Source organism: Mesoplodon mirus (assembly GCF_964341445.2).
Source record: "Mesoplodon mirus genome assembly, chromosome: 6".
Lineage (NCBI taxonomy): Eukaryota > Metazoa > Chordata > Mammalia > Artiodactyla > Ziphiidae > Mesoplodon > Mesoplodon mirus.
This window is the reverse complement of record NC_138982.1, coordinates 145,978,514-146,000,958: the sequence shown is the minus strand read 5'-3', so window position 1 is coordinate 146,000,958 and position 22,445 is coordinate 145,978,514. Positions and strand designations below refer to the sequence as shown.

At 51.2% G+C, this 22,445-nt stretch overlaps 1 protein-coding gene across 10 annotated transcripts in view; it reads right to left on the bottom strand.

Moving 5' to 3' along the window:
- Positions 1-1,628, bottom strand: part of ADARB1 (adenosine deaminase RNA specific B1) — a 115,353-nt gene extending 113,725 nt beyond the window's left edge. For all 10 annotated transcript variants that reach the window (XM_082624602.1, XM_082624604.1, XM_082624603.1 and 7 more), the window contains exon 1: positions 1,521-1,628. The gene's annotated coding sequence lies outside the window, so the exon portion shown is untranslated. The remainder of the gene's footprint in view (positions 1-1,520) is intronic.
- Between the last annotated feature and the right edge of the window lie 20,817 nt (positions 1,629-22,445).

The window sequence follows — 22,445 nt, the reverse complement described above, 5'->3', positions numbered from 1 at the left end:
GGATCGCCAGACATCTCAGTGAGTCTCAGCGATACTTATGAACCCTGCTGTGGGTGACCCTGCGGAGGGGACCCTGTCCCTGGAGGGACCCTGCAAGGAGGGCAGCTAACTCTCACACCCAGGAGGAAGGGTACCAGCCAACCTTTGCATTTTCCTTCTCCCTTTCCCCTCAGGAAAACCCTCAGCAAAAAGGTAAAAGAATCTCAGCCTCAAAGGAAAGATGGCAATCAAATGACACTGCCCAGGACTGCTCTTAACACAACCCAGTGTTTCGGAAAATGCAGCTCTAGGTGGCACCTTTCAAAGGAATAAAACATACGGTAAACTTAAGAGAGAACAAAGAGGATTAATTAAATATTTCTAATCTCAAAACTTACTGATCATCAATTGATTAGGGCACTTAGAGAGTAGAGAAGCAAGTCTGACACCAAGCCACTTTTCCTTATACTTCGAGGGCTGAAAGCTAACCACTATCAGAAAGTAACCTTATCAGAAGTAACAACCCAAACCAGCTGGCTAAAAATACGAAGTGCGAACCAAACACGGCGCTGCGGGTCTCCGACATATAAATAGGAATAAGAACACATTTTAGGTTCCCCAGCATGTCAACTGGGACTCCAACCCGTTTTAGCGTCAACAGCCCACTCTGACACCTTCCTCCAGACCCATTCACTACCCGGTAATTTTCCTACCGCAGATCTCAACACGTCAGAATTCACCTCGAGCCCCCAATCTCCCCAGACTGTTCCGGATCGCTCCAGACGCCCGGCACCCGCGGGAACTTCCCCGCCCCGGGACGCCCGCGACGAAGAGCATCCCACGCGGACACTGCGCCCTCGGGAAGGGACGCGGGGCCGTCCCTGGCGCAGCCTCACCGTGGGCGCAGCCTCACCCTGGGGGTGCACTCTCCGCAGAGTAGGGCACCCCGCGCGGACACGGTGCCCTCCCGAAGGGGACGGGGGTGGGGGGGGCCGTCCTGGGTGCAGCCTCGTGCCGGGGCGCAGCCTTCCCTCCCTAGGGCGCAGCGCATCCGGAGCAGAAGCGGCACTCCCGGGGAGAGGACAGGACTGTCCCCAGCGCAGGCTCCCCTCCCGGGGGCGCAGCCTCATCCCGAGATGCTGTGTCCCCTCCCGGGGCGCAGCCTCCCCTTCATCCCCGGACTCCCCGTACGCGCCCCGGGGCGCAGCTTCATCCCGGGGCGCAGCCTCGCTCTCCCGCGGCGCAGAGCATCCCGCGCAGATGCGCGGGGAGCAGACGCGGGGCCGTCCCGGGCGCAACCTCCCCCTCGCCAGGCGGCCCGCAGCCCCTCCGGACAGCGCTCCGGGCAGCACACTGGTCCCGCTCGAGCCGCGCGCCCGGCGCGGCCTCACCACCTGCCCGGCGGCGCTTACATAAACGCGGCCACAGCGCTGCCCGGCGCTGCCCGGCGCTGCCCCGCGCTGCTGGGCGGCGTGGTCGCGCCGTGGTGTCAAAGCCTCGCCGCCCCCGCCGCCCCCGCCGCCCCTGCCGCCCCGCCTCACCTCAGCCGCGGGCCGCTCCGCTCCGCGCCGCACCGAGACTCGGACAGCGAGCCCGCGGAGCTTCGCTCGGCCGCCCGGGGCTGCGGCGCGCTGCCCGTGGCCTGGCGCGGCCCCGAGCGCGCCCCCGAGCGCGGCCCCGAGCGCGGCCCGACCGGCCGCCGCCTCAGCCACCGCCTCAGCCTCCAGCCTCCGCCCTCGGTGTCGGCTCCGCCCTCCCCGCACCCCCCGCCGCCGGCCGCGCGCACGCCGGGGAACGACGCCGCGACGCAGCACGGGCGCGCGCGCGCACGCTGCGCCGGGCTCTTCCTGCGGGCCGCTGGAGACGGGGAGCGGGGACGGGGTGCCGGGTCGCAGAGAGCGATAGGGCAGGGGGAGTACCCGGCGGGGGCCGCCCACGAGCCCCCCGCCCGCCGCCTGCCGCGTGGGGCCCGCACAGTCCCCGCGCTGGAGGGCACGCCGGGAGCGGGACGCGAAGGTGCGTCCGCCTGTGCGGGGCCAGATCGGGAGGAGAGGGTGGGGTCACGCCCCCAGGCCCCGAGGGGCGCCGTGGGTGAGGCAGAAGCGAGTCCAGATGAACGGTTACGGTGGTGGTAGGTCGGTGGGTTTGGTGGTGCAAGCATTCAAAGCCTCTTCCAGCCGTGCAGTAAGCAGACTCCTCTGTCTGTATTCACTGGCTCTTCAACGGTTGCACCGAGAACGTCTACACACAGGCTGATAAGCGTCTGTGGAAATGCAACATCGAAGACCAGAATAAGCAACTCGAGGCTGCAGTTCTACTCAGAACAGAAAATGGTTGGATAGGGAAATCTAGTTCTTGAATGCAGTTGGGGCGCTGGTGGTCCACCAGGCGGACTCGGGCGCAGATAGGGGTGACGGGCAGGCCCGGGGGTCCACCTGCTCAGGGCCGGTGTCCCGAGACTCCTCTCCAAGGTCAAGTGTGGCTGCCGCCCTTCTCAGCTGTGGGGCCTGAGGCCGTCTCTCTGGACCGCCGCCTGTTTGCTCCAGTTTAAAATGGGGAAGAAAAGTCAAATACAGGGGAAGAGCCCAGCCCAGCACTCCTTAATTGTTAGCTACTGCTGTTATTCCCAGAGTCATCGGACAGAACTGAGCATCCCTCATCCCTGAGAGTTCAGTGGCCTGGAGCATAAATAAACCACAGGGGAAAGTGCTGCAGCCGGCCAGTTACCTGCTTCAGGTTGCTATCTGATGGAAAGGAAAAACCTGCCTTTGGGGCTTGCCAGCTACCAGGCAAGCCCAGTGCCCTCCCTGAGAGCTAAATGCCAGTACAGGGTCCAAAGGGGGGCTTGTTGACGACACGGAAAAATCAAAGACTCCTGGGATGCCTTCTAGGGATTCATCCTATTTTTGTTAATAAACAAAACGTGCCTGAGAACTTCATTTCTGTGTAACAAACCACCCCAAAACTAAGTGGCTTGAAGTAATCGTTTCTTTGCTCGTGATCCAGACGGCCAGCAGCTGGGACAGCTCATCTCTGCTAACGGGGCGTGGCCCATATGAGCTGGGACCCGCAGGGGCCGCTCCACGGGCTGTGGCCAGGGCTGCTGCTTGTGCCGGCCTGGCTCGGTCAGCAGCAAGAGGGAAGGCACAAAGCTCGGCGCACAGGGCTCTTCCAGCCTCGGAACCGTGTTTACTAGTGTCCTGTTGACCAAAGCAAGGCAGAGCGCCCAGCCCTGAGTCGGCGGAGAGCCCTTGGCCCAGCCCGGTGACCTGCAGGGAAACACATGCCTGCCCTCCAGCTGGAGTGGGCTGTGTGAATCTCGGCAGCAGTGAGGAGAGCAGTGCTGCCATGACCATGGCCTTCACGCTGCTCCAGCTGGCTGGCTGGCCTCTTGGCAGCTTTGGAGATGGCCAGGAGCCTGGGATTGCCCCTGGCTGTTGTACTCCACCTCCTCAGATGCCATCATCTCCAGGGACAGGTTTATCGTGGCGTTCTTCTCCCTGACCATTCCTCTGTGCACCACAGGAATGGCTCACAGAGCGTGCCTCTTCATACTGATGTGCGAGCGCTTTCCAGGCACCCAGGGCCGAGACGTGGGACGTACCAGACAGGGAGGGTCATGGAGGTACCTGAGAGCTTAAGGTCCTCGATGCAGGATCCTGCAGCCTACTGAGGAAAGCCCATCCTTCCCCCTGTTCACCATCAGTGTCAGACCTGTGGACGCCCAGAAGGGGCCCCGGGTCTCCACAGAGGTGTTGGCAGCTGTGACCACACGGTCTTCAGTGCAAAGAGCAGCATCCAGGCCTGAGCCCCCGCCCTGCCCCCCAGACCCCGTTCTGTTGTTTACCTCACTTGTGCAAACTGTGAAAATGAAATAGCCCTTCGGTGTCCAGGAAAAGATGATGCCCAAAAGCCCACCTGTAGGGATCTAGCTGGTCCCCTCTCTGCCCCAAGGATGGGGGGATAGAATCCACGTGAGTGTGTGAAACTTCACAGCCCTGGCCACACAGCACCGATCCACCTCTCCCTTTTTCCTCCAGCTGAACCAGATAGCATGACCACGTAGCTGTAGCCCATGAGCAGAAGGAGGACTTACGACAGGCACTGCGTCCAGGACAGAATGGTGCGGAAGGGCTTGTAATGGTCTGAGGACAAAGACCTCGCCCACTCAGGAGCGGGGATGTGAACTGGTTTCAGCCTGTAGCTGCGGCCGTTCGGGAATGGCTGAAAGGAGGGGTGAGGTGCCCAGCCCGCCGGCCGAGGAGCTGCTCTGTGCGCGTTCACACCCTGGCTCTCAGGAAGGCTTTACGTGGACGGACGTGCTCAAGGCTTGCAGGTGTGGATCCACTCTTTTGTCCAACAACCCTGCGGAGTGTGGCAGCCGTGCAGCCCTGAGCAGGGGCGGGCATCACGGCCTGGCTTTCTGGCCCTCGTTCCAGCCTGGGGAGCCACCCCTTCTGCCCACACGGGGTGACCCGACCCAAGTGATCCCATCCCTTCCTCTGCCGGCCAAGCACGGTCCTGGGCGGTCCTGCTGAGACTGCTCCCAGGCCACAGTCCTGGTTTACTCAGGCCTATGATGGTACCACGCGGAGTGTGGATTTCAATCATTTAATCCTGAGGAGGGACTACCTTTCTCTTGTTCTTTTGGAGCCCCTTTCACTGTCGTCCCTGTGTACAACCAAAAATGTGTCTGAAAAAGAAACGTGTAGTACTCTGTTTTCTTTCATGCTGCCCAGTCTGCTTGAGAGGGGACTGGAACTCTCAGATTATCGTCTAAAAGTCGGTTATTGACTTCTTGGTTTCTAAAACAGTCAGGAAGCTACACCTGCTAGTGAGTGGTAACCAGTATGCTGTGAGACGTTTATCTGAGACATATTTTTTGCCCTATATTTTTAAAAAACATGAAACCGGAGTGATAGAAACCAGATGCGACTAAACCTTCAGTCATTTGCTCCTGGGAGTGGACTCCTGGCTTGGGCTCTGCTCAGCTCGGGACAAGTCTCCTCCTCCAGGTTTCCCAGACCCCACAGTGAAGCCCCCAGTCAGGAGATGGGCCCGGAGCAGCCCCGTTTGTGCCCGGGAACACGCAGCCACCTCCACTCCCAGCTCCAGGACTGAGGGGGAGTTCTGACTCAGGGGGATTTCGCTGGGAACCCGGCGCCGGCACTGACTGGGCCTGAAGCCCCCCTGTGCGCCTTGGACCTGAAATGTGTAAGCCCAGAGGCAGTCAGGATGGTCTTCATGGCCGGCCTTGTATACTTCTCCGGGAAGCCAGCCTGAAGTGAGAACTGTGGCGCGTCAGGCAGAGCCAGGACACTGAGAACCTTCTGATGGCTTTTTAATGCCTCAGGCGGTGTGGCCTGTGTGTGGGCGAGCACACGATTAAGACGATGAACTTGCTTTGGACCTGTTCATAGTCCGGAGGTGAGGTGGGGGGGAGGGGCACGGCGTGGATAACGGGGGCCAGCCTGGTGTGAGGGGCACAGGCTGGGGTCGGACAGGGTTCACACCTGCTTTGCCCCTCGTTAGCGTGTGACTGGGATGTCATCTGGCCGCTCGGAGCCTCTTCTTCATCCGTAAAAGGAGAGCGTGACACCCACGTCCCAGGCCCGCCCAACGCCCCAATGTGGAAAGGCTCAAGGTCAAGAGCGTGGGCGCTGCATGCAGAGGCGTGTGCATCCGAGGACCTGCAGCTTGCCGCACTCGGGAGCGATCACAGCAAGGTTCCCTGTGAAGACAGGCCTTTGGGCTGAGCCATTGAGGATGAGGAAGCCTTGGCGGGGAGGGTGCCCTGGTGGAGGGGGATGCTTTTTCAGCATGCGATCAGGGGAGTCATCCTGATGGGGCCCCGTGGATGCTCTGCCCTCCCCAAACCGCCAGCAAAATGGAATGTGCCAAGTGGTCAAAGCAGAGGCTGCAAACCACAGCTGGGCAGATGCAGCCTGTGGCCTGTGTCTGTACCGTCCACAAACCCAGGCCGAGTTGAACATTCATAAAGCGTTGGGGAAAGGCATAGGCGACAGACACACATGTGGCCCAAAAAAGCCTGAACTAGTTACCATCTGACTTTTTAAAGAAAAAGCGTGCCACCCCTGAATAAAGCCAAGTAGGGACTCCCCCTGATCTGGGAGCTAGACCGGCTCCATCAGAGCACAGAAACCGCCTGGGGAGAAAGGAGATGCGAACCCAAATCAGGGCCCCATTAGGAAGGGGAAGGTGGCTCGTAAGGCATCCAGTGGTGTCTGCTCTAAAGCCAATGCGTGTACTCAGGTGAATTCTGGCAGCTTAGGTCAGCAGGTAATAGTGGGAGTAGAAAGAGTTCAGACATGTTTGGAAATGCACTTGGTATGTTTGGTGCAAACAGACTTGGTGGCAAGTTAGGTAAAGGGTGTGAACAGGGAAGGACCATGTCTCGCACCCAGGATTCTGGCCTGTGTGTATTGGAGTGGGTCACCTGGGTGATGGTGCTTTGTGCTGAGATGGGGAGACTGAAGGAAGTGCCTGGGAAAAGCCAGAGGTCCTCTTGGCTGTGCTGAGTTTGCAGTACCTAGAAGATGTCCAGGTGGATGTCTGTGTTCAGAAGATATAAAAGACTAGGGTCCAGAGAAGAGGACTATGCTGGGGACACACAACCGGGAACCTGGAAGGTGGAAGCAATCGCCCAGGGAGAGAGGAGAGGGAAGAGAACCTGGGCCAGACCTGAAGAGCTTCAGCCGTCAGCGTGGGATACGGGGGGAGCAGGAGGGCTGAGAACCCAGAGAGGGGACGCCCAACAGGGGACGGTGCTTCAAGAAGAAAAGATAGGTCGGCAAAATGTTGAGTCCAAATAAAGCAAGGATGGAAAACCTATTGAAGGTCATGGTGACTTTGAAAACTTCAGTGGAGTGTTGGGGACAGAACTGACTAGAAAGAGGGAACACTCCTCCCATATGAGGCTCGCCTAACCTTGACCTCAAAACCTGAAAAGGATGACTGAGGGGGAAAATGTATGAACCACCCTCACTCATAAACAAAGCCTAAGTAAGTTATCATAGCATCCTAAACAGAACACTTAGCAAACCAAAATACAGTAATATGTAAGACGAGAACAACGACATCATGACCAATTTGGGTTTACCCAAGAATATAACTGATGTAACACTTAAAAATCTATTACTGTAAATCACTGCATCAAGACAACAGAGGAGAACCCCCGCATGATCACCACAACAGGTGTAGAAAGGCACTTAATAAGACCCAGCATCACTCATGTTGAGAAAAACAAACTCTTAGAAAACTAGGACTAGAAGGGAACATCCTTAATCTGATAAAGGAACCTACAAACACCTGAAACAAACCAGTGGTGAAGTGTGAGGCGCATTCCCTCTAAACCAGGGACAAGGCAGGGATGATGGTTCCTTCCACTGCTGTTCAGCCTTATAATGGAGCATAAACAACAGAGCGAGGCATGACTGTGGAATGAACTGGATAGAGAAAGAAAACAGTCACAGGTAATATGACTGCATATGCAGAAAAGTAAAAATAATCTAAATTAATACATTTAACAAAATCCAGCAAGATTATTGAATATAGAATCACCACACACCCCAAAAAAGTTTCTGTACGTCAGCAATGAGCAGCCTATAATTTAGAAAAAATGATCCTGTTTGTAATAGCAACAAAAGTATGAATTCTAAATAAATCTAACAAAAGAAGTATATAATCTTTAAGAAGAAAAAATGTTTTAAAAAATTATTGGAAGAGCAAGTGAATGTAGAGGCACTTTAATACATAGGGAGATCTCAGTATCATAAAAATGTCTCTTCTTCCCCAAATCACCTATAGAGTCAATGGAATTCTGATAAATATCCCAACATGAATCTTCATGCACCTGGACTGATTCTACAGTATGTAACAGGAAGGCAAAGGATCCAGAATAGCCAAGACACCCTAAAGAAGAAGGCAGAGGATTTGCACCAGCAAATATCAAGATGTACTAACAAGTTATAATAAATCAAGCCAGGTTATTGGCCCACAGATGGACAAATTGACCACTGAAACAAAATAGAAAGTCCAGAAACGGACCCACACATATTTTGACATATGACTGAAGAGGCATTGAAGATCAGTGGGAAAGGCAGTGACTTCAATAAATGATGCTTGGACATTTGTTTGTCCATTTGGGTAATAATTGGAATTAGGTATGTACCTTACACCTTACCCAAAACTCAGTTCCAGACAGATTAAAGAAAATAAAACTTTTAAACTTCTAAAATATAGGCAAATGTCTTTATGACCTCGAAGAAGGAAGAATTTTGTAAGGTACAAAAAGGGCTAACCATAAAAGGTAAGACTGATCAATTTGATCATACTAAAGAACGTCTGCTCATCAAAAGATGCAATGAAGTAAACAGACATACAGCAAGTAGGGAGAAAATATTTGCAACTATCAGAGGATTTGTATCCAGGACATATAAAGAACTAAATGTCCAATAAGCAAAGGCACACAACCTAATTAAAAATGGACAAAAGATGTGAACAGATGTGAACAGAAGAGGAAATGTGTGGCCAAAAAAGCACATAAAAAGATGCTCAGCCTCATCAGTAACACGGAAATGCAGGTTCTAGTCAAAATAGTACAAGTTTAGAGCCACCATATTGAAAAATTTAAAAGGCTAACAACAAATATCAAGTGTTGGAGAGGACGTGGATCACCAGAATTCTGGACCATTGCTAGTGGGAGGATAATTTGCAACCATTTTGGAAAACATTTGTCTTGTAAAATTGAATATTTGTGTACCCCACTAGCCAACGACCTGACTCCTAAGTGTGCACCAGAAAGAATCTTTCCACATGTGGTCAGGAGACAGGCAGCAGGCCGTGTTCACTATAGCCAACCGTCCATTTCCTGGGGAAGATGAGCTGCACTGGGGTTGATCCACGGATGGAATGCACGTGGTGAAGTGGTCACACAGCCGTTCAGTGATCAGCGACAGCGGCGCCCTACATGGGCGAATCTTGGAAATTAAACGCTGGCTGAAAAGCGTGCCATTTTATAGAGCCTAAAAACGGGGAAAACTAAGCATCCGAGGGCTTAGGCATGCATACACATGCAACGTGTGTGTATAGAGTGCTGTGTATACATATATAACTTATGCGTACATGTGTGTGTATGTATACACACATACATGTGTACACATGGTACATTTACTAGCAAGAGATTGGTATGCACAAAGCCTCCAGCAAGCAGGAAGATGACAGGGAATAGGTTAGGGGAAGAGCACGTGGATGGGGGCTCCTGGAAGTAGGCTCGGTCTTGGGTCGTGTGGTGGATGAGAGGTCAGATACGATGCTTTGTAACTTATGTATGTGCTGCATACAACCTTTTGGTAAATCAAAGAGCATATTAAGAATATTCTAAGACATAGAAGCAACCTAAATGTCCATCGACAGATGAATGGATAAAGAAGATGTGGTGTATTTATACCATGGAATATTAGCCATAGAAAAGAATGAAATAATGCCATTTGCAGCAACATGGGTGAACCTAGAGATTATCATACTAAGTGAAGTAAGTCAGACGGAGAAAGGCAAATACATGATATCACTTATGTGTGGAATCTAAGAAAAAGATACAAAAGAATTTATTTACAAAACGGAAATAGACCCGCAGACATAGAAAACAAATTTATGCTTACCAAAGGGGAAGGGGTGGGAGGGATAAACTAGGAGTTTGGGATTAACATATACACAACTATTATATATAAAATAGATAACTGAAAAGGGCCTACAGTATAGCACAGGGAATTCTCAATATCTTGTAATAATCTATAAGGGAAAAGAATCTGAGAAAGAATCTATGTAGAAAGACACATATATATGTGTATATAACTGAATCACTGTGCTGTACACATGAAACTAAAACAACATTGTAAACCAACTCTACTTCAATTTTTTTTAATGTTAAGAATATTTTAAACTGTAAATTTTAAAAGAAGAACAGAGTGATAAAACACTTTGGAAAACAACTTGCAATTTTCATGCAAAGAGATGTAAGTCCCCTAAGAATCTTCAGTCCCTCTCCTAAGCACACTCTCTAAAGAAGCTTGCACCTGTTTCCCAGAAGACATGTCGCAGCAGTGTTTGTAATATCAAAACTATGGCAGACGTGACACGCTCTCCACGAAGGTTGGGGTTGGGTGAGAATCCCCTAGGATGGCGCGTGGGAGGATGTGGTTCTCCATGGTGAGATCGGGGCAGTAACGCCACACGTGATTGTGAGGATTAAATGTGACAAACTACTTTGTAAATGCTAAGGGGCCATAAATGTTAGGGGTTATTATGCCCAAACACCTCAAATTCTTTGTGGAACAAGATGGGTACGAACAAATACATAATTCAAACAAAATTAGCACCTGCACCCACTTCTTTTGCATGGTAGTAGGTTATTTGGGGTTTTTTGTTGTTGTTGTTGTTTTCTAGAAATCAGATGCAAAAACAGTATGGCTCCTGGTACATACCATTCTGAAATAATGGACTAGTACCAGTAAAAGGAGCTTTTCTTTTTTTGCTTTCTTGCTGAGTTATCTCTTAATTATTATGTCAGCTGAAAGGCAATTGAGAACTGAAGCTGGGCAAGGGGGTGAGGAGGTAGGGGGCCGTGGGAGGGACCCACGCTCCCTCCTGCCTTCCTCTGGGGCCCTTCTAGAGATGACTGGAGGCTGAGCCTGTGCCTGAGGAAGGTTTGGTTAATGACAGCTTAGATGGCTCGTGTGGTTATTTAAAGCCTTCTCTCCGGGGGATTTCACCTACCATAGAGTCAGTTCTTGTAGTTTACAGTTTTAAACTTGAATGGTAGGGGATCCAGCGAACTGTCACACAAGTTACTTGGGAATGCAGCAGCTGTGAATGGCACCATGAAAAGGGACCATCACATGTGTATTTCTAAACGTTTTCATTGCGTGATAATACAGTACAGAAAAGTACCTATATTACAAGTGTGCAGCTTGATGAGTTAACCCAAAGAGGACGCTCTGTGAAACCTGCACCCAAGGCAAGAACTAGACCCTGGCCACCACCCAGACTCCCCTTCAAGTTCCCAAAGTAACCTCTGCCCTGACATCTAGCACCATAGGTTGGCTATGCCTGTTGTTTACTTGGCATGAGTGACATCATACAGCAAGGGTCTTGCTTCTTCTGCTGGATGCCACATTTGGGAGAGCCATCATGCTGTGTCTCAGCATAGCAGTCTGGAGTATTACCATTCCACAATATATTTATTCATTCAACTGTTGATGGAGTTTTGGGTTGTTTCCTATTTTTTGCTCTATGCATCATGCCCCAATGAACATTCTCATACCTACCTTTCAGTACACACATGTACATGTTTCTGTTGGGTGTGTACCACATCACAGGGGACGCATATGTCCCACTTTAGTAGGTGACACCAGTTTTCCAAAGTGTTGAACCACTTTCCGCTCCCACCAGCATCCGTGAGAGCTCCTACTACCCCTCGTCCTCACCAGCACTTGGTGCTGGCGGTCCTCTTCATTCCAGCTGTTCTGGAGGGTGTGTGATTCTCACGAACGGCAGGTGGGGCTGAGCATCTTTGCGTGTGCTGGTTATCCCTGTGCACGTCCTTTCGGTGAAGAAGCTGCTCAAGTGTTTTCTTATTTACTTACAGAAATTCTTTGTATGTTCTGGACACAAACTCTTTGGTCATTTGTATGTATTGCAGATATTTTCTCACGCTCAGCAGCGTGTCTTTCCACAAACTTAATGGTGTCCTTTAATAAACAGGAGTTCTTCATTTCAATGTGATCCAATTTGTCAACATTTTCCTATGGTTAGTGTTTCTGTGCCCTGTGTAGAAAACTGTGACTACTCCCTGCTTATGAAGACATGCCCCTGTTATCTTCTATAAGGTTTATTGTTCTGATTTTCAAAGTTAGAGCGACAATCCAGCTGGAATTGTTTTTCTCTGTCCAGTGTGAGGTAGGGGTCTGGATTCATTTTTGCTGTTGCTGTTGTTTGTATTTGGTATCCAGTTGACCCAGAACTATTGATGGGGAAGATTGCCCTTTGCCCTGCTGTTCTCTAGTGCTACCTTTGGCATAAATCCAGTACCCACAGGAGCATGTGTCGTGTTTATAGGGAACTCACTATTTTGTTAGGTTAACATGCCTGTTCTTACACCAATACTTACTGTCTTAATCGCTGGAGTTGATCACAGTCTTGTTATCTGGTTGTGTTCTTTCAGTTGTGTTCTTCCTCAGAATTTTCTGGCTATACTTGTCACTTTATACTTCCATATAACTTTTTGAATTGGCTTTTCAGTTTCCCCCCAAATCCTGCCAAAATTATTAGAATTGCAGTGAAGCTACAGGTCACTTTGGTGAGAATGAACGTTCTCACAATATTGATGCCCCATTAATGTTTATCCTTACCTCTATTTAAGGATCCTTCCATTTCCCTCATTAACTTAGAGTCTTCTGTGTAGCTATCTCACACATATTTTGTTAGGTTCATTCCTAGGTATTTGGTGCTTTGGATGATATTTTTAAATGTTCTTTACTTTTATTTTGTAGCCACTGGTTTCTGGTTAAAAAGAATACAGTTGATTTTTGTATATTGACCTTGTATCCAGCCATCTTACCAGATTCACTTAATAATTTTAAGAGTTATCTGTAGGTTCTGTTGGATTTTCGACACACACGATCATTTTGTCCATGAATACTGACTTTTTACTTTCTTCCTTTCCAAACATTTTTCCTCCTTTCCTTGTTTCTTGGCTCACTCCACTTTCGGTGTGTCAGTAGCGAACATCCTTATCTTATTCCTGACTTCAGAGTGAAAACATTCTATATTGCACCAGTGAGTGTGATATTCGTTGTAGGGGCCTTGTTTATATAGATGCCTTCTATCAGATTAAGGAAATCCCCTTCTATTCCTACTTTGCTAAGGGTTTCTTTTCATGAATGCATGTTGAGTTTTATCAAATGTTTTCTTCTGCGCCTACTGAGATGATAGCGTGATCTTTCTGATTTGTTCTGTGAACATGAGGAACTAAATTGATTGAAGCACAAATGTTAAACCAATCTTGCATTTCTGGAATAAGCCCAATTTGGTCACAATGTGTTATCTTTTTTATATATTAGTAGATTTGGTTCTCTCATGTATTGGTTAGGACTTTTGTATCTATGCTTTTGAGGGAAATAGGCTATAATTTTTCTTGCTTATAATGTCCTGATCAGGCTTTAGTATCAAAGTTTATACTAGACTTCATAAAATGCGTTAAGAAGTGTTCCCTTTTTTGCTGTTCTCTGGAAGAGTTTAATATAAGATGGATGCTAATCCTTTCTTAACCTTTGTTGAATTCAGAAGCCTTCTAAGCCTGGAGCTTACTTTGTGAGATAGTTTGTAATGATGGATTCCACTTCTTTTCTGGCTGTAGGACTATCAGGATATTCTGTTCTTCTCATTTGCGCAAGAGTCAGATTCTGGTCTTGCCAAACCCGATCTCCGCTGCCCTGGAGAGGATGGCTGAGCGGGAGGGACAGCTGAGCTGGTCGCCTTCCTGGCGTGATGTTGCCTTTGGAAGATTTGCTGGTCTCACACGTGAAAAGAATTGAAAAGTGACTGAAATCTGTATGTCAGTCGATCAGAGGGTGCCGAAGCGTGGAGGGGTTACATTCCTACACGCAGGGCAACCTATTGCAGACCTTCCTCTTGGCTGTCTCCCTTGGGAAGCCCGGTTCCCCCTAAACTCCAGACCTCACCCCTGTCCAGCCGCCTTGGCTTCTGTGGTTTTCTCTTCAGGGAGTCTCTGTCTTGCCCCTTCGTTGTGAGTGATTAAGCCCATCTCGTCTCTTCATTTCCCTGTTTGTTCCCATTTCTCAGTGGAATCCAGCCAGCAGGCGGGGACGGAAGAGGGCAGCTCTGAATATTTCGGCTTGATGATTGATTGTGATTGGATGAGTTACATGAGTGTTCCTCCAAGTGTGGCCTCCAGACTGGCCACCTTACGGTCACCTGGGCTGCTCCGCCCCCTCACAGCCTTCAGCCGGGCCTGGGAGCCCGATTCAGTGGGAATCATTGGGCGGGGTGGGGGGTTGAGTGTCACCGAGAGGCTGTTGTTTGCTGGTCGGCCCACGACCCGTTGAGAACAGGTGGGGAGCTCGGGGACGCAGCTTATGACGGCAGGACCCCCCAGGGTGATGGCGGCCGAGCCGCTGCCCGAGGCCTGGTGCCACCTGCTCCCTGTGCCTCTGAGGAGTGTGTGCCCAGCACTTCCAGGGTTCCTGTGACACCCCAGCATCCCTCCAGGAGCCCCTCTGCCCTACCCCTCACCCCCAGTCTCAGGGCAAGCGCCATTTTTCTAGGACGATGCCTGGGGAAGCTCGGGCCTCGGGCCTCCTGCCAACCCTGCCGAGCCCCGCCTGCCCGGCAGCTGTGTCCTAACCCCGGACTGTGCCTGGAGGAGGGGACGCCCTCGGGAGAAGGCAGCCTGCCGGTGGACTGGTCACCCCCCCGGCGGGCTGCTTGCCTCTCTGGGCCTCACTGTCCTCAGTGGGGTTGTCCTAAACCATCATCAAGTTACGTAGGCGATATCATAACAGAGTATGTAAAAACAAAATATAAGCTAAACATAATAAATATTAGGTAAAGCGTACATTTAGATGTAAGTCATTGTTTCTGCCTTCGGGGGGTTGTCTGCAGAGACCCTCCACCACCACCAGGTGGACGTGGCTCTCAGCACTTTAAGCCACCTAGAGTCCTAATGGGAAAATGTCACTACCTGTCCAACGCCAGCCACCACGGGGACTTGTGATGGCGTGACCAGCCAGTAACGCCGGCCTGTGAGCAGTGCAGGGCCCCTGCAGTCCCACGTGGTCCCGGGCCAGGCCTTCAGAGCAGGGAGGCTGGGAGGCGAAGAAACCAGGGCCTGGAGAGGGTTCAGGGTGGCCAAGCTGGTACAACCCCAGAGCAGGTCCCAGATGCCTCTGGCTGGTCCACGGCCTGGTGGAAACACAGGCACACATTCCAGAAAGATGAGAGCATCGTCGGCTGTGCAGACTCGTTAGAATTGCATACATGGATAAGCCCACCTATTTTTGCTTTCTAGAATTCCACTTCTATTTTTGGTGGAATAGAAAAGCTTTGACTATTTCCCAAAGTGGAAAAACACATTTTTTTTCCTTGACTGTCTTACGGATCACAGTTGCTGTTAAATAAGTGCCTTCAGTCTGGATGGGCTTGGCGGCCCCCTCCCAATCCGCTGAGCAGGAGCCGGCAGTGTGCACCCTGCCTTTACTTTATTTAGCTAAGTTTTTAATGCTTCGGTTTTTAACACGAGCCCCAGGAGGTGGATTTGGATGAGGACATTAGCTGTGCCCACCATTCTGTAACTGAGGGCTGCAGAGAAGCCCCTTCACAGGGATTCCAGGCCTCAGGTCCCAGGCCTGCCCCCCACCTCCCCCGGGAAGGGAAGGGAGGAAGAGGAGGGGGAGGGGGGCAGTGAGAGAGGGGCCGTCTGCCCTCTCATTGCCTTGCCCCAGTGATGTGCTCTTGCTATGAACCGGCTATTTCAGGAAACCCTCAGCCCCCGTCGTGCTGGTGTGGAGAGAACGGGCCCAGCTCACCGCCAGCCTCCATCACAACCAGTTAATCGTCAGGAGGGTTTCAGCTTCATTATCAGACATTTCTAGAAAGTAACAGAAACTTCTTAACACATTCATTAAAACAGCAATCACGCCACTTTCCCCACCCCCACCCCTGCCCGAAAAAGAGCCTGTAGTGGGTTTACCAGAAAAAACGAGCCCCTCTCTCCCTCCCAGCGATGGCTGGCAGGGGTCCTGCCCCGGCACCAGCACTAACCCCCTGCACGGAGACACGGTTCACACGGTCAAGGGTCAGCCTCACAGCAGGATGACCTTCGACAGAGCCCCAGTCACATTAGAGCCACTGTCCCCCGGAAAGTCCCTTTCAAGTCAAGCCGTCCTTTCCTCTCTGACCCTGAACGGGTCTGTTTCTGGACTCTGTCCTATTCCGCTGATCTGAGTGTTGTCACCACCACCAGCTGCCGTGATTCCTGTAGCTTTGCCCCAGATGGAGCTGCATCCACCCGCCCCCCCAAGACCCCATCAGGACTGCTGGGGCCACTCGAGTCCTCGGCATCTCCAATTGCGCTGGTGGGTTTCACTAGCTCATCAGTTTCTACAAAGAAGCCTGCTGGGGTTTGGTGAGGGTGGTGTGGATCGGTCGTTCGGGGGAGCACGGACCTTAGTGCTGGGTCTTCCATGTGTGGTCGTGGTCAGTGCCCTGTTCATTTAGCTGCTCTCCCTGGGCACTGTTTTGGAGTTTTCAGGGTAAAGGTCCCACACATCTATTTGTTAAATTCATTACTAAGCTTTTTACGGTTTTTTGCTGCTGCTGTAAAAGGTATAGAAGATCTGATTTTCCTGTTCTCTCTTGCTAGCATATAGAAATGCCACTGATTTACTATGTACTTTGTATCCTTTAGCCTTGCTGTGTTCACTAATTCCAATCTTTTTGGTAGGTTCTTTAGGATTTTCTACAGCTACATCTAAGTAATGTTGCCTAGAAGTAGACACATTTACTCTATTTCTTTTTCTTGCCTTGTTGCACCGGACAGAGCTGAGTTGCAGTGATGCTGCCAGCGCTCGCTGGGCCCACAACTGAGCTACTGAGGGACACAGGCGTCTCAGGTCCCAGGAAGCCACAAGAGGAGGAAACCCTGGCAGGACAGCTCATATTTGTGTGACGCTTGACAGCCGGGCCGACTATGTAATTTGCAGGGCTCAGTGAAAAATGGAAAGGTGGGGCCCTTGTTCAAGAAGCAGGGAGAAAGCTTTCTTTTCTTCCAAAGTCTGTGTCTGTGTCTCTTTGTCTGTGCCTGTCGCTCTCCCTCTCCTCCCCCTCTCTCTCTTTCTCCTCTGTCTCTCTCTATCTCTGTCTCTGTCTGTCTCTCTGTCTCTGTCTCTCTCTGTCGCTCTCCTGGTCATGGTGTTCATTATTTGCTACTGAATGTCATGCCCCCTCAGGCGTGGGAAGAGTTGCAGGACAAACACAGACCATCACGGGCACCAGGGGCCTCACCCGACAGCTCAGTACTCTGGGCACATGTGCCCATCTGCACCCCTTCCCACACCAGTGCCCAGGTCCCCAACAGAGCAAAGGTGGCAGTGGTACTGGGTGGGGGCAGGCAGGTGGTGGGAGGGGTGCCCGCAGGTGAACCCAGGCTCCAGCCCTGCACATGCTTCATTTTCAAAACACAAAGTCAACAATACAATTATTAAAATTCAAGATGGCAGCGACAAAACATTAAAACTGCAAATAGGGTCCTCCTGGTAGGACACCCCAAGCATGGCCCCCCAGCATAATTTCCCCATGGCATGGAGCCCCGAGCACGGAGCCCCTGAGCTGGGTGCTGTGCGACGCATCAGGCACTGAAAGCCCTTTAAGATTCACCCACTTGACAGTGATTCTGGGCATCATGTAAAGGGGTCCTTTTTAAATTTCTAGTGCATTTCCCTCTTCAGTGACAGGAATCTAGGGCTGTGAAATTCATTTTGGGGAATATTCATCGAGGGCCACCATATGGGGGACACCATATAAGTCACTTCACTGGCAACAGAGATGAATGCGATATCCACCCACTCCCCGCACACGGATGACACAGGCCACCATGGCCAGGCGTGTGCTCAGGGGTGTAGACCCCGCCTGCTCTTCAGGGCCTGGCCTCTCACACTGATGAGCACTTGCTCTGGGCCAGCCGTTCTGCTCGTGAGAGAGAGCCCCAGGGAGCCCATGTAACTTGTCCTGATCACACACCTGGGGGGGAGGGGACAGCCCTGTGGTTGGACCACAGAGGTCTGAGCTATAGCCCCATCTCCTCCCCCCACCCCACCGTGCCCTCTCCCTAATCAGCCTCGATGGACTGGCTGCCCCTCCGCCCCCTTCTGCCCTCCCAGGGCCCCCTGCTCCCCACACCGCTCCCTTGCCTCCTGCCCTCCCTCTGCCTTCTCACACAAAGAGCAGTGCACCGTGCCACTCTTCTGCACTTTGCTCTGGTCCCATCGCCATGTCCTAGAGTCACGCAGACCAGTGACCGTCCATGGTCCTTTTGACCCTCTCCTGTGTGTGTACATTCAGGTTTTCTCCAGGGTTTTGCAATTACAAACAGGGCTGTGGTCGAACAACCTTGTGCACAGGTATTTTCGTTTTGCTGGAGGCATCTTCAGGGCAGATCCCTAGAAGTGGAATAGGCGAGTCTGAACGTAAGTGGGTGTGTATAGTTCGGTGTCGCCAAATTTCCCTGGAAGGGCCTGCAAGTTGCACTCCCATCAGCAATGTATGAGAGGCTGCGTCCCACAGCTGCACTCACAGAACGTGTTCTCACACTCGTAAGGTTTGCCCATCTGATACATGAGAATCGGCATCTCCCTGTTGCTCTAATTTGTATTCGTTAATTATGGCTGAGGGAGCATTTTTTCAGATGATGAAGGTCCGTTGTAATGAATTGTCTCTTTATGTCTTAACCTATTGTTTCTATCTGGTTTTTGGTCCTTTGTCCCTCAATTTGTAAGAGATCTTCATATATTAGGGTTATTGGTCCTTCATGAGTACTTTATGGTGCAAATATTTTCACCTAGTTTTTTAGTTGTGTTTTGATTTTTGTTCATGGTGGGTTTTCTTGCTCTGCAAAAATACTATATTTTATTCTCATACTTATCAATCTTTTCTTTGTGTCTTAGTTAGAAAGCCCTTCCCTACATCCAAGTGAGAGAGAACTTCACCACCACGTCATCGTGTGGTATTCATGCGGCTTCCTGTTTCACACCAGGGCCCCCTCCACCAGAAGTCCATTCCTGGGTCTGGTGTGAAGAGTGGATCTAATTATTTTGTGGGGGAGGGTATATTTGCTATATGAGGAATGATGGGGAAACCATTGTGTCCTTTTAATTACTGGGTTTCTCTATCCTTATTGTTCTTCCTTTGTTTCCCCAAAGGTTAGGGTTGGCTGGATTTGCATAAGTGAAACGTGCACGTGCATTGTGCTGCCTGTGTGCAGAGGGCTCCCCTGTCTCCATCTCCATGTACTGGAGACGCCCTTGTAGGCCGATCATCCCTTCCTCATAAGCCTCTCCAGACCAAACGCCTCATTTCTCCCCGTCCTTCCCCACCTCCCCAGCCCCTGCCCTTCTCCTGTCCTGCCTGGACCGATGGTAGCTTTGTTCGACCACCCAAGCCAAATACCTGAGAATAGTCCCCAGATCGACACTTTCCCTCAGCACCCACCTTCCGTCAGTAGCCGAGTCATATTCATTCTACTTTCGTAAAACTGCTAAGACCCCTCCCCTCCTCAAGCCCCCATCCCAGTGCTGTTGCCTTATTCACACTCTCTCCACCTTTCACCATTCCCTAGAATGTTCACACGGGCTTGTCTTCCCTCCTCCCACCCTGTGCCCTCCTCACTCCCACCTGCCCCTCCCAACATTTTTTTTCTAAGTACTAAGTGTTTTACCTTTTCCCCCTGTAATATGATTGGTTATTTTCTCCCTATGTATTGTCTCCCTAGGAGTCTGCTACAGAAATGCTATTTTAAATTAATTTATATATATATATATATATATATATATATATATACGCACACATATACATACATATATGTATATATATATATGTGTGTATATATATGTATATATATATATATATATATATATATGTGTGTGGCTCTATTTGATAGTCACTTTACATCAGATGTGGTCCCAGAGCTGGAGTGTGACAAGTGACCCTTAGGGTGTCTCTAAATACCTGCTACATGCTTGTCCTTGTCTTCTCTTACTTGGAAGAGAATTGGGCCTTATGACTTCCAAAGAAGTTTTCCAAGAAAGACTGTTCTTTCTACTGGGAAGCTTGGCTGTATTTCTTTCTTTCTTCATTTTTTTCCCTTTACCTTTTAACCTCCCTCACCTGTTTCTTCCACCACCAGCGCCCCGCCCCGGGGGTAGATTTACTTTACTCTCTCCCAAAGGCTATCCCATGCTCCCCACTGTTTATTAAAATCCACTTTGACCCAGGGATGTGAGAGGTCTCCTTTGCCATATACTAACTTGCTGATGTACACGGGCCTTTTTCCGATTTCTCCTCCATCCTAGGTCTGGCTGTCTACTCACACACCTGACAGGGGTGCTGTGTGGTAGGGAAAGCTGGTTCCAACCTGGAGTCTTTTTATTTGGGGCTTTTCTGGTTCTCTTTGGAGGATATTTCAGAGATAATCTCTTGTGACAAAGATGCATTTATGTGAAGTCTAGCAGTCTTCGATTTCGCTCGATTTCTCTTTCTTCTGTTAAAACCAGCGAAGGTCCTTGTGCTCTAACCCTCTGCCTATCCACCTGTGTAACCCAGCGGCCAGTCTGTCGGTGGTCTGCACAGGACCTGCTTCCCCCGTCGAGAACAAGGGGTATTTCTGGCCATGGGGTTGGCAGTGAATTTTTTGCTTGTTATTGCTCTCTCTCGTAACTTTTGGAATTGTTTGACTCTTTACAATGTGCATGCATCCCTCCTATAAAAAACAACCAAGTCACTAGTCTCAAAAAGAATTTTAAAAGGTCACCCAGATGACCTTGGGTGGAGGCGGGGGAAGGAGGAAGTGGCTGTCTGCAAACTAGTGCTTGGAGCACTGATATTTCCTAAAACTGTCACTCATTTGCATCTCTGACAAGCAGATGTTTCATGGGAAACCATTTTTCTTTCAGGATTCCTGGAGCAGCTGCTGTCCCCGTGCTGCCGAGAACGCCTGCAGTCCTGCGTTTCCTTTCATTCTGCTGCAGCTCAGTCCTGGCCTTCCACGAACAGAGGAAGCCAAAAGGTGCAGGAAGAGAGATAAACGTCGACAGACGGAGCCGTCTCTGCCCCACAGGTCAGCTTTGGGGTTTTGTCTTCATGTCTACAGTAAAGAAACGGGTTTTTGTTTTGTTTTTCTCATGGCTCATTTGAGATTCAAGGAGCCCAGAGGTGGAAACGGGTGACTCAAGTCTGGATTGGAGAGGGGTTTCCGTAGCAGACCTCTCAGTACGTGGGAGCGTGGCACCAGCCTTACTGTTTGCAGGGCGGGCTTCCCGTGCCGGGTGTGCCACCCCAGCTCAGGGCACTCGGCAAAAAGGAGAGTTTAATGTGACTGTTCTTGTCCCAGCGGCTCTAGTTCAGTAAAACCAGCAGAGCCTTCGGTTGACAGCATCTGGCTAAGGCAGACTGGGCACTGCCGCCGCCATGAGGTGAAGGCACTGGGCCCGTGGCATAGGACGCCGGACACGCCTGTGCAGCGGGGCAACAGCTGCTTCTGCCCTTGCAGCCTGTGCCCGGAAGTCACCCTTGCACTGCCCTCTGTCCCTGGGATTCTTCTTCAATGTTGTCTCAGCTCTGCAGCCACCTCCTTTTCCGGAGCCACAGCACTGCCACCCTGGGCTGTCTCCACGCTGTGCCTCCCTGCATCTCCAGGGGGCTCAGGGCGCCCACAGGGGTGAGAAGAACACTCTGGGCAGCCCCGACAGGTGCACTTTCCTGCCCAACCTGATGGCAGACTTGGGCTCACATGTCTCGCCCTGGCCATGACCCACCGACAGGGTGGATGAGGAAGGGAGCAGCGTGGCCCTTCCGTTCCTGCACCACTGCTCCGGCCGGCCTCCTTGGCGACCCCTCCCTTTAGAGCTGGCCCTCCTCCCCGCCCTCACAGCCACCCATTCCTGTGCCCCACCCAAGGCCGCCAGCACCACATGCAGGCTCTGCTGGCCGCATCCCCTGGGCTCACCAGGAGCTCACCTGGTGGTCTGCTCCTGGGAGGGGAAGACCCCTGCACAGCACACAAGGTTGGGGGGGAATGAAAGGGGCTTCCAGCCCCTCCCCTTGGCCCAGACCCTCCCTGAGGACCACCCTGAGCTCAAACAGTCCAGGGCCCCCACCCTGGGCTCCACATCAGCATAGCTCTCGAGGGCTCTGTTTCTGAGGATGCTGTATGTTTTGGTCACAAAGGTTTGCAGAGACGGCTCAGGTCAACCTGTCCTTGGGCCTCTCCCCTCCCCCCACCGCAGCCCGGGGCATCGCAGGGTCTCCCGTCTCTCGGGGATGGCTGTCCTTCCTTGTCTGACCCTTGTCTGACCCCAACCTTGAGAACCATTGTTTCATGCATTTTGTCTCTCCTGGGTTTTTCAGTTGTTCCCAGCAAGAGGGCAAATTTGGTCTCTATTCCTCCATCATGGCTGGAAGTGAATTCCCTTGTTTGAATTGTCGTACCTCCCCATTCTGTATTGTGGAGAGATCTCCTCAAACCCAGAAGTTCCTAAGAGCTGAGTCTGTGGGTGTCCTTGGCTCCCCCTGTGTCCACGTGGGTCCTGCTGGGATGTCCTTCTCTGACTTAAAGCAGGGGTGGCCTGGCCTGGCATGCCCCACACGGAGCCCAGCCT